The sequence below is a fragment of the Toxorhynchites rutilus genome, chromosome 1, assembly GCF_029784135.1.
Source record: "Toxorhynchites rutilus septentrionalis strain SRP chromosome 1, ASM2978413v1, whole genome shotgun sequence".
Taxonomy (NCBI): domain Eukaryota; kingdom Metazoa; phylum Arthropoda; class Insecta; order Diptera; family Culicidae; genus Toxorhynchites; species Toxorhynchites rutilus.
Window position 1 is genome coordinate 132,067,854 of NC_073744.1, and position 14,412 is coordinate 132,082,265.

At 38.7% G+C, this 14,412-nt stretch overlaps 2 non-coding genes across 2 annotated transcripts; both read left to right on the forward strand.

Annotated features, from left to right (window-relative positions):
• Positions 1-6,650: 6,650 nt before the first annotated feature.
• On the forward strand, positions 6,651-6,724 carry Trnan-guu (transfer RNA asparagine (anticodon GUU)). The gene has a single exon. It is a non-coding gene; the product is annotated as a tRNA-Asn (tRNA).
• A 480-nt stretch (positions 6,725-7,204) lies between these two features.
• On the forward strand, positions 7,205-7,276 carry Trnad-guc (transfer RNA aspartic acid (anticodon GUC)). Its single transcript has one exon. It is a non-coding gene; the product is annotated as a tRNA-Asp (tRNA).
• Positions 7,277-14,412: the final 7,136 nt, after the last annotated feature.

Sequence of the window (14,412 nt, forward strand, 5' to 3'; positions counted from 1 at the left end):
AAGACTTAATTATGCCACACAGCTCGTACTCTGCTGTAACACCCATCGATGCGAATTCGCTGATGAGATTGTCAAGAGCGACCGCCTTCACCACCAGCGGGGGGAGCCCAATTTTGGTTGCTGTTTACATTTTCGATCAACGCGCCGAAATCGCCTACTTCGCTGTTGTTCGATGCGGTGTCACACTCGCGAAGGCTCGGTTCAGTGCCCCAGTGCCCAGTGTCGAAATTTTATTGCCCCTGGCAATGCGTTCGTTTTTTGCATGGCTCTAGCCTGCCTTCCTCTTCTTCTTGCTCATCACACACTACGCGAAACGTCCAATTTATGACGCGGAAAGAAAAACACACGATACGAATAACGCGAAAAACGAACAGAAAAACCAAACGACCATATCCAAGTTGGATTACCACTGGTGGGGTCCAATCTTAAGGGGGCTTTACACGCAACGATAACTCGTAACAATTCATTGAACGATTTATCGCTCCAACAAATCGAAAGAGTAGAGCACTGTTTACACGCTACGCTAAATTGTAACGATTTCTTGTCAAATGTCACCCTACATCGACCCCTTAGCCTTACTTACGTCTTGCTGTGTTACTGCATCCACATCACTCATTGTGTTTCTACTAGGTCTTGCAAAGTCCTGGTCGTTCAAGAAATGAAGAAGGTCGAAATACCACAAACTAGGTTTGTATATATCATCCGCACCAGCCCCAGATTTCTCCGAACTCTTAACTTTCGAAAGTTCTTTCTTGTAAACCGTACGCAACGCGTTAATTTTTTTTACGACAGTGTTCCTATCTGCCGACGGATCAAACTCCTTGAACTTTTTAACTAGCTCAATATAAGCTAAGTCTTTTTTGTTCCTGTCGGAGTATTCTTTGCTCTTAACGAGCCACAAACAGGTAAAACTTCTATAAAGTTCTATAAATTCAATTAAGAACTCACGAGGTGTTTGTTTACTTGCATTTTCTGCCATGATTACCTACAACACTCACGAAACAACCCTACAATACAAACACCTCAGCGCAAAAACAGAATGGACACTGAGTGAAATCGTAGCGATGAATTGGTGCAACTGTTTACACGTTCCACATGTCGTTACGATTCCCAGAAATTGATGCCGGCCGGCATCAACCATCCACTCCAACTCCAATCCCAATAAATCGCTACAATCTCCCGTTTACACACAACGATAAATTGTAACAATCTGATCGTTACGATAAATTGCTACAACGTATCGTTGCGTGTAAAGCCCCCTTTAGATCGAAGCGCAGCGAAAGCAAAGTGAATTGCTCAACAGTCCGATGCCGAATGAAAGTTTGCCTCAGCGAGATCCACTGTTTATACTCTAGACAAGTATTCCCCTTCATTCTTCTACTTTTCCTTTGTTCACGGAGACTTCAAATCCTACGATTTCCCCTCCGTTGGTCGTCGATAAGTTGCTCGTTATTGACAGCTCTGTTCGGGAAAACACACAAATGGACCGAACAAATGTATGGGAAAATGGAAACGCTTAAAGTTTTCATGAATTTTAACCATTTACAAACCAGGGGATTCTAATGTATAGCATATTAAACAAATCTTACAGAATTTCCGATTCGTTGAGTATGTAAATCACCAAAATCCGTTCGCGGCAAAAATAGTTAACTTAATTTCATAAAAACGTGACCTGTTTTCTGATTTGGTACCCCTAATGAAAGACGTAGTTCTACGTCAAAAAGTTGTTGTAAAATCGGCATTGCAAAAACATGCAAGCAGGAGGTATTTTTGTTTCCATCGAATATGTTCCCTAACACAGACTTCAAAAGCAATGTGCCTGAGAAGATCGGCATTTCAAATACATGCAAGCTAGGGAAACTTTTGTTCACAACGAAATGTATTTACCTAACACGGACTTCAAAACCATGGTACCTGGGGAAATTCGCTATGCAAATACAAGTACTTTTGTATTCACTTTTCATTGTGCTGACCAAAATATGTTTTCCTAACACATAATACTGAACTGAGGAGTCTGAACTTACAAGATTAAAGTATAGTATACAAAGTGGAAGTTGAAATCGTTGATCCATTTTGATTCATGCCGGGAGTATTTCTGTACTGCATTTATTTGCACTCCGAAATATGCGTCTAACACGGACTACAAAAGTGGGTGCGAACACAACGCTTTGGCTCGGTAATTCAAGACTGCATTGGAAGATATGCCTTCATATCTTCTGATCACTGAATTTTAACGCATACCGTTTGTTAATTAGGCAAAATGCTGTCATCAAATTTACTCGTAGCGAAAAACATAGTCTATAACAATGTATGATTTGGTGGAATTTGTTCAAATTCTTTACCTACAAAGCAAATATGTTGAACTCAATTGAATTCGAAAATTGTTTCATTCAATCTACAATCTAATCAATACATACAAATGATTTCTACGCCAACGATAGTCCCACGTCAACCTTGCAGTTATATCTTAGATATAACCCACCCATTTTTTTTTGGAGCTGTTGGGCATACTTTAGAAATATTTACTAAATTTAATACCTCACAAAAATTCAATGGTTTTACAATTTAAGACATGTTATCATATCTGGGATTGTGTCACATTTACCCAAAAGACAGTTACCCGAACGACAGCTAGCCGAATTTCAATCATTCGAATGTAACAAATATCCGAATGCGACAGGAACCCGAATGTAACATCTGCCCATATGAACATTTACCCGAATGTAATATTTACAACTATATTTAATTGGAAGCTTTTTCACATTTAATCCTGATAAGCGTTATTAAAATGATAATATTTATACATAGACCGGTAATATTCATAAAAATTCAGCCCATACAAGTAGACGAAAGTTGTCAATTTCGAGCAGCCGACATAAAATTCATAGAATGAGATATTGAAATCTGTTAAAAAAGAAAAAAAATCTTCATTCGGGCAATCGTTCCAACCAGAGTTGCCAACATTCCAGTTCTTCCTGGATATTGCAATTTTTTAGGGCTACCGACAAAATGGTCAAAGGCAAAAAATATCCAGTTTTCTTTGAATTTTTACAGTTTTATCCAGCTTTTTTATTCTATCGTCATTTTCAATTTTCTACTCCCCAACATTATATTCTTTTCTCTCAGTTATGAGCATCCTACACCGCTGCACTCAAATCGAAAACCTTTATGGCGTTTATCTTTCTCTTTCTATATCTATCTATCTGCTATAAGCACACAGAAGTACGGCATGATCTTTCTCCACAAATTTGTCTCACTTTTATTGACATTCGTTCGTTCTAGAAGGCGCATTTTGCTTTCCTACAAAGTCGTCCACCAAATAGGGGTAGTGAGAGCAAATTGGTCATGGGGGGCAAAGTGGTCACCTGCTTGTTTGGTAGTATAACTATTGACTATAGACGCCGTATTGATAGTGTCTCCGCCTAGATAGGTTCTAAGTGGAGTTCCAGAGTGTTGAGATGAGTAGATTAGAGAATCCTGTCTACAGCGCCAAAGTGTCTGCGCCCCGAGTGGTATCTGAGCAGAGTTCCGAAGTAGAGTAGACTGGCTACCCGATGAGTGATGAGATCGAATATAGTCAAGACGCTTGATCTATATTGATCGAAGCTTTATTTGCGACTGACACTGTTCTTAACATTTCATACCCTATTCATATCATTGGTCCCATAGTCCTCTGAATAGTCTATAATTGCGATTGATTCTTTGGTCGGATTACTTTTCGAATGTTCGCTATAAACAATAGCGGGTTCGTTTCCATGCGTTCCCTATTCCGTGACAATTCTCTTGGTATTGTTCGTTTGTTGTGATTGTCGTTTTGTGTTGCCTTCAATGCTAGTGTTTTGTATTATGAGTTGTACAAATAATATGTATCAGGTTTTTGTACCCGACGAAAAGGTAAGTGACAATATGTAATTCTGTTAAATAGCTAGACTAATCGCTCTATTTTCAGGTGCGGACTCAGGCGGATATGCTGCTGGTTTTGTGAAGTGTTTTTAGTGCTTAGTTTTGTAGTTTTTGTCGTGTGTAGAATAAAGTGTTTTCATGAGAATGAATATTTTGTGTTTTCTTTTTTTTTTGTGTTCAGCTTGGGCCGTAACAGATAGTCATCTTATGTTTGAAGAATTTAATGACTTTTGAGTCGCCCTGTACTTCAGTAGAGCTGTCGCATGTCGAAATATAAATAAAAACAGATATTGCTCTCACGATAGCCATTCGGCCGTAGTTCTGTGCGCATGGTATTTCAGGAATTTCTCGTGAAATTTAGTTTATTCAATCGATTGTTCACATATTCCAGGAGAGGTGAACAGGCTGAAAGAGGTCGTATCAATTCTTTAAATGTTCCTGCTTGCCTTCAGTTAAGCCTATTTGAAGCTTTTCTGATATTGGCACTTTTTTTCCGGTTTTTATTCGTATAATTTTTTTTTGTTTTTATTCGTATAAGAAAAACTTTCATTTTTCTCAGTGCAACATGAATGAATTATTTTTAATTTTACCAAAAAAAATAAAGGAATGAAAAAAAAATGAGTGGGCACTTTATTTTGCCAACCACTATATAATTGTTGTGGTTTTATCTGTCCTCTTCAAAACAGGTAAGTAGAATGTACCGTATGTTGTCTTTGAATGAAGGTTTTTGTTTTTGTACAATGTTTTGTTTTATACTATGCTGTGTGTAAAAAAAAAGACAATTCATTAAATTTTGTGTAATAAATTGTTATGTATTTTTTCTTAGCTACCTGCGCCGTAACAGTGTGAATGCAAAAGAAGAAAAAATCATAGCTATTAGGTATAATATACCTAATAGGAACATTCGTATATCTATATAAAAACGGATTTCTGTCTGTCTGTCTGTTTGATTCTTATGGACTCGGAAACTACTGAACCGATCAACATGAAAATTAGTATGTAGGGGTTTTTGGGGCCGGGGAAGGTTTTCATGATAGTTTGAGACCCCTCCCCACCCTCTATAAAGGAGGGCTGCCATACAAATGAAACACAAATTTCTGCATTGCTCGAGAATTAATCAAACAAATGAAACCAAATTTGGCATATGGAGGTTTTAGGATGCAACAAATATTTCTATGGTGGTTACACACTCCTCCCGCTCTCTAAAGGGGGCTGCCATACAAACGAAAATCAAACTTCTGCATAACTCGAGAACTAATCAAGCACAATTTGGGATGTAAGGGTTTTTGGATATGAGAATTGTTTCTATGATAATATGACACCTGGAGAGGGCCTCCCATAAAAACACATATTTCAACCAAAAATATGCCAACCAAACATGACAATTGAAAATTTTCGGAAAACTCTGAAGGAAAAAGAGAAAATTCGGAAAATTAAATACCCATATGTTCTACAATTACATAGTGAAAAGTGCTGTTAGTCCATTTGATGTTTGCGCTAGCGAAATTGATCTTTGTTCGAAATTGGAAATTAGTTTTAATGTGATGAAACGCACTCCTATATCTTCTTCTATCTATACAAAAAAAAGGATCGCCGGATGTGCTGTTAAGAGCAGAGCTCAAGGATCCGATTTAGGGCTGTCTTTATTCTATTATATTTTCTGTATAAAAAATTTATTCCATGTAACGGAGAAACATGTTATTTGCAAGTGGTTGAAAAATCTTGAACGAGAATTGTGTTTGAAAATAATCTGATATAACGATATAATGATGAGTTTTGTTAGAAATACTAGGAATTTTATAGTAAACGGTAAATTCAACGGGGTCGAATGGAAAATCAACCCATGAACAGTTCTGCGATTGGACCCATGAACTTGCTCATAGTAAGAAAACGTGAATATTTTAAGGTATTGATAACAAAAAACAAATTTTGGGCGGGACGAAGTTTGCTGGGTCAGCTAGTCTATTATAATTATCTCGATGGCTAAGTCGGGCGCCGTAAATAACTAAATCGTGATAAACGTAGATTTATTTTAATCAAAGCCAGAACATTTTATTCAAATGTTCATTCCATGTTTGCACTAAAGTATCACCCAAACATCAGAGGAAGAAAGACATATTTGTTTCTTCTCTGTTCGACAAATCAGCATAATAGGAATTATATGGAGAAGTAAGAACAAATTTCCCAAAGGCATTACAGCTCGACTTTTCATATCTCTGCCATCCACTCTACAGATTCTCCCGTATCCGCACCGCAGCAGAACATCCGGAACTAACCTTTCCGTCTATGCACACGTTTGTTTGCCGCCAATCCGGACGAAGTTCATGATCTGTATCAGGAGCACACCGAAAAATATCCCAGAGTCCCAGACGTTATCATAGCACATTTAAGCCTCGTCCCTTCCCGTCTCTCTTACGGTATCACCATAACGTATGCAGCGGCGGCGGCGGCTGCCAACGCTTTGCGGTCCGGAGAAGGCAAGAGCAAATCCCGCAAGCAGAAGACAATTTCTTTCCCGTGCGCAAGAAGACAATTCCCCGTGAAACTAATTATTGGTGATTAATTCAATTTGTTTTCTATCTCTTCAAGGTGAAAACCAGCCGATAGGAAGGTTGACGTAATGACGTTCTTAGTCCCGCTGCGAGGGGAATTGTACTCGAGCGAAAAATTACCTCTCAAGGTGAAACGTGTTCCCCGTGCGCGATGGCGCAATGATTTGAAATAATCTTGCGATACTTGAGTCAGCAGCCTTCGTGGCGCAATCGGTTAGCGCGTTCGGCTGTTAACCGAAAGGTTGGTGGTTCGAGTCCACCCGGGGGCGGAATGTTTTTTTTGTCCCTACCCTCTCCCATGATCGGGAAAAGAAATTTTATTATGAGAAATAGTTTTACTTCAGTTTAGTTGCGGTTAGTGTCATGCTTGAGGAAGGGTGGGGCATTTTACTTCTTCTTTTGCCGCCGGCAACCACAGGTTGCTTCACTTTCCTACATCTTGAAAACGGATATCTGCGGTTTGCATCTTGTTCTTCTGGCGCATTAGAAATTGATCCAGTAAATAGTTAGAATAATCAGCTTGATACAAGAATTAGGGATGAAAAGATCAGTCTTACAAGAAAGATGTTGCTCAAGAGTAACGAAATCGCCGTGGGGAATTTCTATAGGAATTGAGGGCGGTGCAGTGTATGAGCATCAATAAGAATTTAGAATTTGATTTTCAAATCTTCAGGAATTAGTATGAGGAAACCAATCTTTCATGGAAAACTTATTTGTAGATAGAATGAATTTAATTTCGAAACATGCAGTCCTCGATAGTATAGTGGTCAGTATCCCCGCCTGTCACGCGGGAGACCGGGGTTCAATTCCCCGTCGGGGAGCAAGAAAGCGTAATATCTCAATTTCGCTTATTTTTATCGAATTGCATGTCTTTTTAACACTCCTATACTCGCGCATTGGTCTGTCAGACCGAGAAAACAATAATTCGTTCATTTTTCAGAAAATATCAACACTACGACTTTGCGATTCTCTCTAGCTTCGTTATTCGTCGTTCGTCATCGTTAAGCGTATCGCATGTGTTGGTACAAAGGGGACGTGTGCCACTTTTCTTACACTTTCGGTCTGACACACCGACGCGATTATAGGAGTAATTTTTTTGGACAAGTGACTTTTTTCATATTCTAGAATATTGTTGAATGAAATGTATAAATTAATGTTAGTGGCGCGGAATAATTATTGAATATAATGCATATGATTATTACCGGACTATTCTTATTTGATTGCAGTCCCTTTTGTAACAGGATTGGACGGATCCATATATTAACTATTCGTTGATATATTCGTCGTTAGATTCATACGTTCAAAAGCAAAATATAAATGTTTGACTTTCGTATAGTAATTCGCAAAATATAATGGTCATACATATACACACATGTGAAAGGATTTCACTTGTGGAAGAATTGTAAACAGTAAACTATAAACTACTTGGTGGCTTATGGTAATTTTTAACAATTACAGTTTCGGGGATATTTCTTCATAATGAACAATATCGACAAGAAAACAAGAAAATGAAAAGGAAGTTCCTAGAAATCCTTTTTTATCATTATTTTATGCCCCATTTAAAAAAAGGATTTAATTCTTAGTTTACCAAGACAACAGAGACAAAGAGTATTAGAAATATGCAAACTTTATATTCCAGAACCTTTTTCATCTGGTAATTATCTAGAAGGTCGTTATACATTCTTCTCTTCAATCAAATACCCGAAAACACGCAACAACTACATGAAATGTAAAAAATAAGTTTATTTCGATCATGCAGTTATGCTATGTTCTGATTCTTACTCCAATGAAACCACAATCGATTAATACGTTTTATGTGATTGTAAAATCTTTATACTTCCATGAATTGTATTCAGTTGCTTACTTTTAATTAATAACAGTGCATGATAATGTAAGATGCTAACCAGTCGGTTACGGGTGCACCTTCGAGCGGGAACACACCTTGGTTTTTATTCATGAAAATCGAAATAAATCGTTTCATATATTAAGTCTTTTGACGTAGGACTACGTGTTTCATTTCTATACCGGGGTGTAAAATCAAAGTTTCGAAAACGAAAGCGTTACGCCGGAGACCGAGATTTTGAGTGTTAATAGCTCCTAAACAACTGAACGAAATGGTATGATAAACACTTCATTCGAAAGATAAAATGTCTACGCGTTCTATACTTGTTACTTTCTGATCCAAAAACTTGTTTCAATAGTTTTAAATTTGCTTTCAAAACAGGCTATTGAAATTACCAATCGGTATATAAGCGAGTGCCGCTCGGAAATCCACTCAGTTCTAATTGAACAGCGATTGGAGCATGTTGTCGCGGATGAACGCGGATGAACGGTGTCACCAAGAGCCTGTTTGTGCACCTTAGGCCAGAAGGGAATCCATCAGGAGGAGAGTGATGCTACAAACGGTTCCCCGGGAAGATCTCGAAGCAGCCGCTACACACACACACACACATACACGCACGGAATTCTTTCCGTTTGGATCGAGAAAGATCCGGAAAATAATCTGCCAGTTCCTCTAGGAATTTAAAAATACATTCATGTGAAAGAGTTTATTTGAATGTTTTCTATCCATGTAACACTGTGACCAAATATGTTTCAATCAAGTGCTATTAACAGATGGTTATCGAGTTAGCATTAACCACTGGTGGGCTTCCAGTATCGAGGAAAATGTGGAAATATCTAATCGTTACTGAAAATAATCTGCCAGTTACTCTGGGAATTTAAAATTACATTCATGTGAAAGAGTTTATTTTATTTTAATGTTTTCTATCCATGTAACACTGTGACCAAATACATTTGGTTTTGTGATATTTCAATCAATCGCAATTGACAGGATAGCTTCTGAAGATTATTCTTCCCCATCAGTAGGATATTTCCGTATCCAATATTGGATGCGCCCGCAATCGATTATTGCTCAGTCGCCGAAAGTTCCGAGCTCAGAAAGTTCATTCCCCTCTGGTTTGCCTTCCAAATTGCCATCGTAAACCACACCTTCTCTCGATTCAATCACGCACAAAAAGCATACTTAAGCGATATTCTGGTGGTGAGACGCATTCATTTTTCGTGAGGACATCGACAAGACAACATCGTTGCTGAGGGTGCTAGACGGCGAAGGATCGAGATCTGCCCTGAAACGCAAGCAGTTTGTTTGAAACTGTGAGGGAGCACAGAGAAGCCGATCCTTCAGGAGAAGAGAAGGTGACCATCGAAGCAGCCGCTGCACACACACATACACGCACGGAATTCTTTCCGTTTGGATGCCATTCAGCATCGAGAAAGATTCGGAAAATAATCTGCCAGTTCCTCTAGGAATTTGAAAATACATTCATGTGAAAGAGTTTATTTGAATGTTTTCTATCCATGTAACACTGTGACCAAATATGTTTCAATCAAGTGCTATTAACAGATGGTTATCGAGTTAGCATTAACCACTGGTGGGCTTCCAGTATCGAGGAAAATGTGGAAATATCTCATCGTTACTGAAAATAATCTGCCAGTTCATCTGGGAATTGAAAATTACATTCATGTGAAAGAGTTTATTTTAATGTTTTCTATCTATGTAACACTGTGACCAAATACATTTGGTTTTGTGATTTTTCAATCAATCGCAATTAACAGGATAGCTTCTGAAGATTATTCTTCCCCATCAGTAGGATATTTCCGTATCCAATATTGGATGCATAAAACCTTGTGCCTCCAACGTAACGCTCTCGTTTTCGAAGTTCTCCAAATATTCATTCATTCAGAATGAATTCAGATTCAACTTCAAACAAACGATCTCTAAATCAACGATAGTCCTACGTCACCCTTGCGGTTATACCATAGATATAACCCACTTCCTGTTTTTTAACACAACTGCTACCATATACAGTTTTACACTTACCTTTGTGCTAAATGTTTCACAATACACGATCGGTCATTGATATGAAATTTTACGAAGCAACCAACATTAAAATTCCAAATTTAAATTTTATTTGCTAGAATTAATCTAGAATTAATGCTCATCTTACTTGCAATATAAAAATGCCCCCGACTTACATATTATTTGCAATGCCGATTTTCCCTGGGCATCTTGATTTTAATGTCTCTGTTAGGGAACACATCTCGGTACGAGCAGAAGTTACCCCTACTTTCATGTATTCGCAATGTCAATTTCCGCAGGCAGCGTGGTTTTGATGTTTCTGTTGGGGAATACATTTCGGTAGGAACAAAAGCACCCCCTACTTTCATGCATTTGCAATGCCTATTTTCCCCAGGCAGCTTGGTTTTGATGTCTCTGTTAAGGAATACATTTCGATAAGAACAAAAGCAGCCCCTACTTTTATGTATTTGCAATGCCTATTTTTCCCAGGCAGCTTAGTTTTGATGTCTCTGTTAGGGAACACATTTCGGTAGGAACAAAAGCTCCTCTTATTTTCATGTATTTGCCATGCCGTTTTCCCCCCGGCAGCTTGATTTTGATGTCTCTGTTAGGGACCCGCCGCATGTTTCGTCAATTTCGACCAACTAGAAGTGGATATTTCCGTCAGGATAGGGGTTGAGTTTTTTCAGTTGTTCGATAGTTAGTTTCATGACATATATTATTTCCTTCAAAATAAAAAATTGTTATAGAGTGCCGAAATCGGTTGACGCCAAAATTTCATCAATCCATCATGAAATAACTGAACAATAAGCGTTTGAAATTGGACAATTTTCACGATGTGCTCGGTTTTACGTTTTCAATTTGTACCCCAATATGTTCCCGAAAGACGTAATCCTACGTCAAAATACAGGGAGGGTTGCGTCTGAGACACGACAGCATAGTTTACGTAGGATCACATTGATTTTAGGACATATTTGAACATTACATTATTAAAATATTTTCTGTTAGAACTTAACGTAGGTTCCATGAAAAATCATGTTTAACACTAGAACTACCGACATTTGTTATATATCTATTTCTACCAAACCGGTCATTTTGACCGGTGTGATGTTCAGCTGTCAAAATATAAAAATTCGAAAAAAAAATTACAGATTTCATTCTAATATTGCAAGTACATGATAAATACATCTATTTGCATAAAATATACTATTTTAACTTGTTTTTTTTTGACGTAGGATTACGTCTTTCGGGAACATATTGGGGTACAAATTGAAAAACGAATATCGATCGCATCGTGAAAAATGTCCAATTTCAAACGCTTATTGCTCAGTTATTTCATGACGGATTGATGAGATTTTTACATCAAAACATTGCGGCACTCTATAACAATTTTCCACCTTGAATAAAATAATATATATCATGTAATTAACTATCGAACAATTGAAAAATCTCAACCCCTATCCAAACGGTACTGATTGGTCGAAATTGACGTCATTTCTGTTTCGCCTGCTTCGCTTCTTTCGTTCCCCGATAAGTCAAATATTTGCATGGCGAGCGAGTGGGGGGCGCCTATTTCCCACATACCAACTGATATAAAAAGAACGGTAGCATTTTTGGATCTCCATTCTTTGTGTGGACACCGACTGGACAACATCGTTGCTGGACGGGCTGGACGGCGAGGGATCGAGTGCCTTTCTCAAGGCAAGGGGGCGGAGGTGGTAGCGCTGGAGTAAAATAGAGTAGTGTTTTCAAAGGGCCTTTCTCAAGGCTAGAGACGAATGAACTGCAAAAGTTTAAAGTCTCTCTAATTCATTACCATTACCATTGGATCTCATTCTCGTTCAACGCTCAGATCGGCAAACATCTGAGCTTCTAGTGTGCAGTGTTCTACAAATCAACCAACACCATACGGTGCGGCAAAGGAGAGGAAGCCATCGGCAACCAGCGATGGATGCGGTGCGGCAAAGGGGCCAAAGAAGAGGAAGCAGCGGAGAGCATCGAATTAAATCTAGTGTGCATTGCTGGTGCGCTCCTCTTCACATCAACAATTGGATGCGGCAAAGGAGGCAGAGGAGCGAAGTGCATTGCATCGCATCGTATCACACCCGCTATCCGTCGTTTAGCTCGTCGTGGTGGTGCCAATCAAACCCTCGCAAATCGACGCACAGAAGCCGATGGCGCCAAAGTCAAGGAAAGCATCAGCGAATCCGTAAAAGCTACCGCTCCCAGAACTAAACTGCTACATCCGACTGAAACGCAGCAGATTCCGTACAACCCATTAAACCATTCCAGTCCTTCTCAGGACTATCAATTTGTTTTGAAACTAAAGAGTTTATTTTACTGTTTTCCACTTACCACAAAAACTACATAAAACCGATCAAAAATACTGTTTATTTTTACATTTTCTACTAACAACTAACATGGAACGTATCACGTCAAAAACATACGTTTCATCAACCACCTTTTACTGGATTTGGCAAAAGAAGCGAAGGACATATGCATGCACGTATATAACGGAACGCTCCAGTCATACACAGCCCCGATAAGAGACGAATGAACTCTCAGAGTTTAAAGTCTTTCTAATTCATTACCTATTACCGATACACAGCCCGTTAGGGACGAATGACCTTTGGGTTAAAGTCCCTTCAAAAACAAGAACGAACGATACACAGCCCGTATCAGACAAATGCATGAAGGAATTCTATAAAATAATATTTTTGCGGTTCCTTTGCGCCAACTACACGAGCGAGTAGCACCATAGTAGCAAAAAATGTCGAAGCTCGTGACATCTGGTAGCAATGTTTTTCTTCTTTTGAATTATAGAGACTTTAAACTTTACGTTCATTCGTCTCTAGCCCTGAGAAGGGCCCTTGCGAAGAAAACTAGTTCATACTCTTTCTCGACCTATCTTTAGAAAGACATTTTCATTGTCGCTCAGCACTCCTCAGCAAACGAGTCTGCTTTCGGTGGCACCAAGCGATGCCATGAGCAATATTCTTTTAGGGAGGCAGATTAATCTCCCATCGAACTAGAAGGCTCGAAGGCATATTGCCTGATGTTTCTACCAAAACACATCATTCAAACACATTTTTTTTTCATGTGCAATTTTCATATAAGATTTTTTTTCGTTTTTTTTATCCCTTTTTGTTTAGTTTTAGGCTCCTTAGCATTTTAGCTGTACCATTGCATATAGTACACATTTACACAGTTGCCATATAGGCGTAAGAATTTTCGTTCTGTTCTTCCATTATCCAGTTAGACCGGACAGCGGAGACAGTTGATTGATCATCGTTGAGTTATTTATAGAACAGCAGTCCGATGTGTCTTGCAGAGCAGAGCATTTGTATGGATGAATCGATCTTATTTCGACCGTGGATCGATCTCCATCGCTGATGATTGTTGCGTGGACGTAGTTATTCTGTAACAACACAAAGATGGTCAAATGAGGGCCCTGAGTTTTGAACTCACGATCGATCGCTTACTAAGCGAACGCGCAACCAATGTGGCTACGGAGACCCCCATTTTTTGAGGTTGGATTACGTCTTTCGGGAACATATTGGGGTACAAATTGAAAATCGAAAATCGATTACATCGTTTTGTCCAATCGATCAATCAAATTGTCCAATTTCAAACGCTTATTGCTCAGTCATTTCATGATGGATTGATGACATTTTTGCGTCAATCGATTTCGGTACTCCATAACAATTTTTTATATTGAAGAAAATAATCTCATCCCCTATCCTAACGGAAATACCCACTTCTGATGGGTCGAAATTGACGACACATGCGGCGAGTCCCAAACAGAGACATCAAAACCAAGCTGCCTGGGGGAAATCGGTATTGCAAATATATTAAAGTAGGGAGATCTTTTGATCCTATCGAAATGTGTTCCCTAACAGAGACATCAAAATCAAGGTGCTCGGGGAAATCGGCATTGCAAATATATGCAAGTCGGGGGTTGCTCCATGAAATTTCATATCAATGACCGATCGTTTATTGTGAAAAATTTAGCACAAGTGTAAGTGTAAAATTTGTTGTGCTAAGAATGACTTGATATATGAAACGATTTATTTTAATTTCCTAAAATTAAAAACC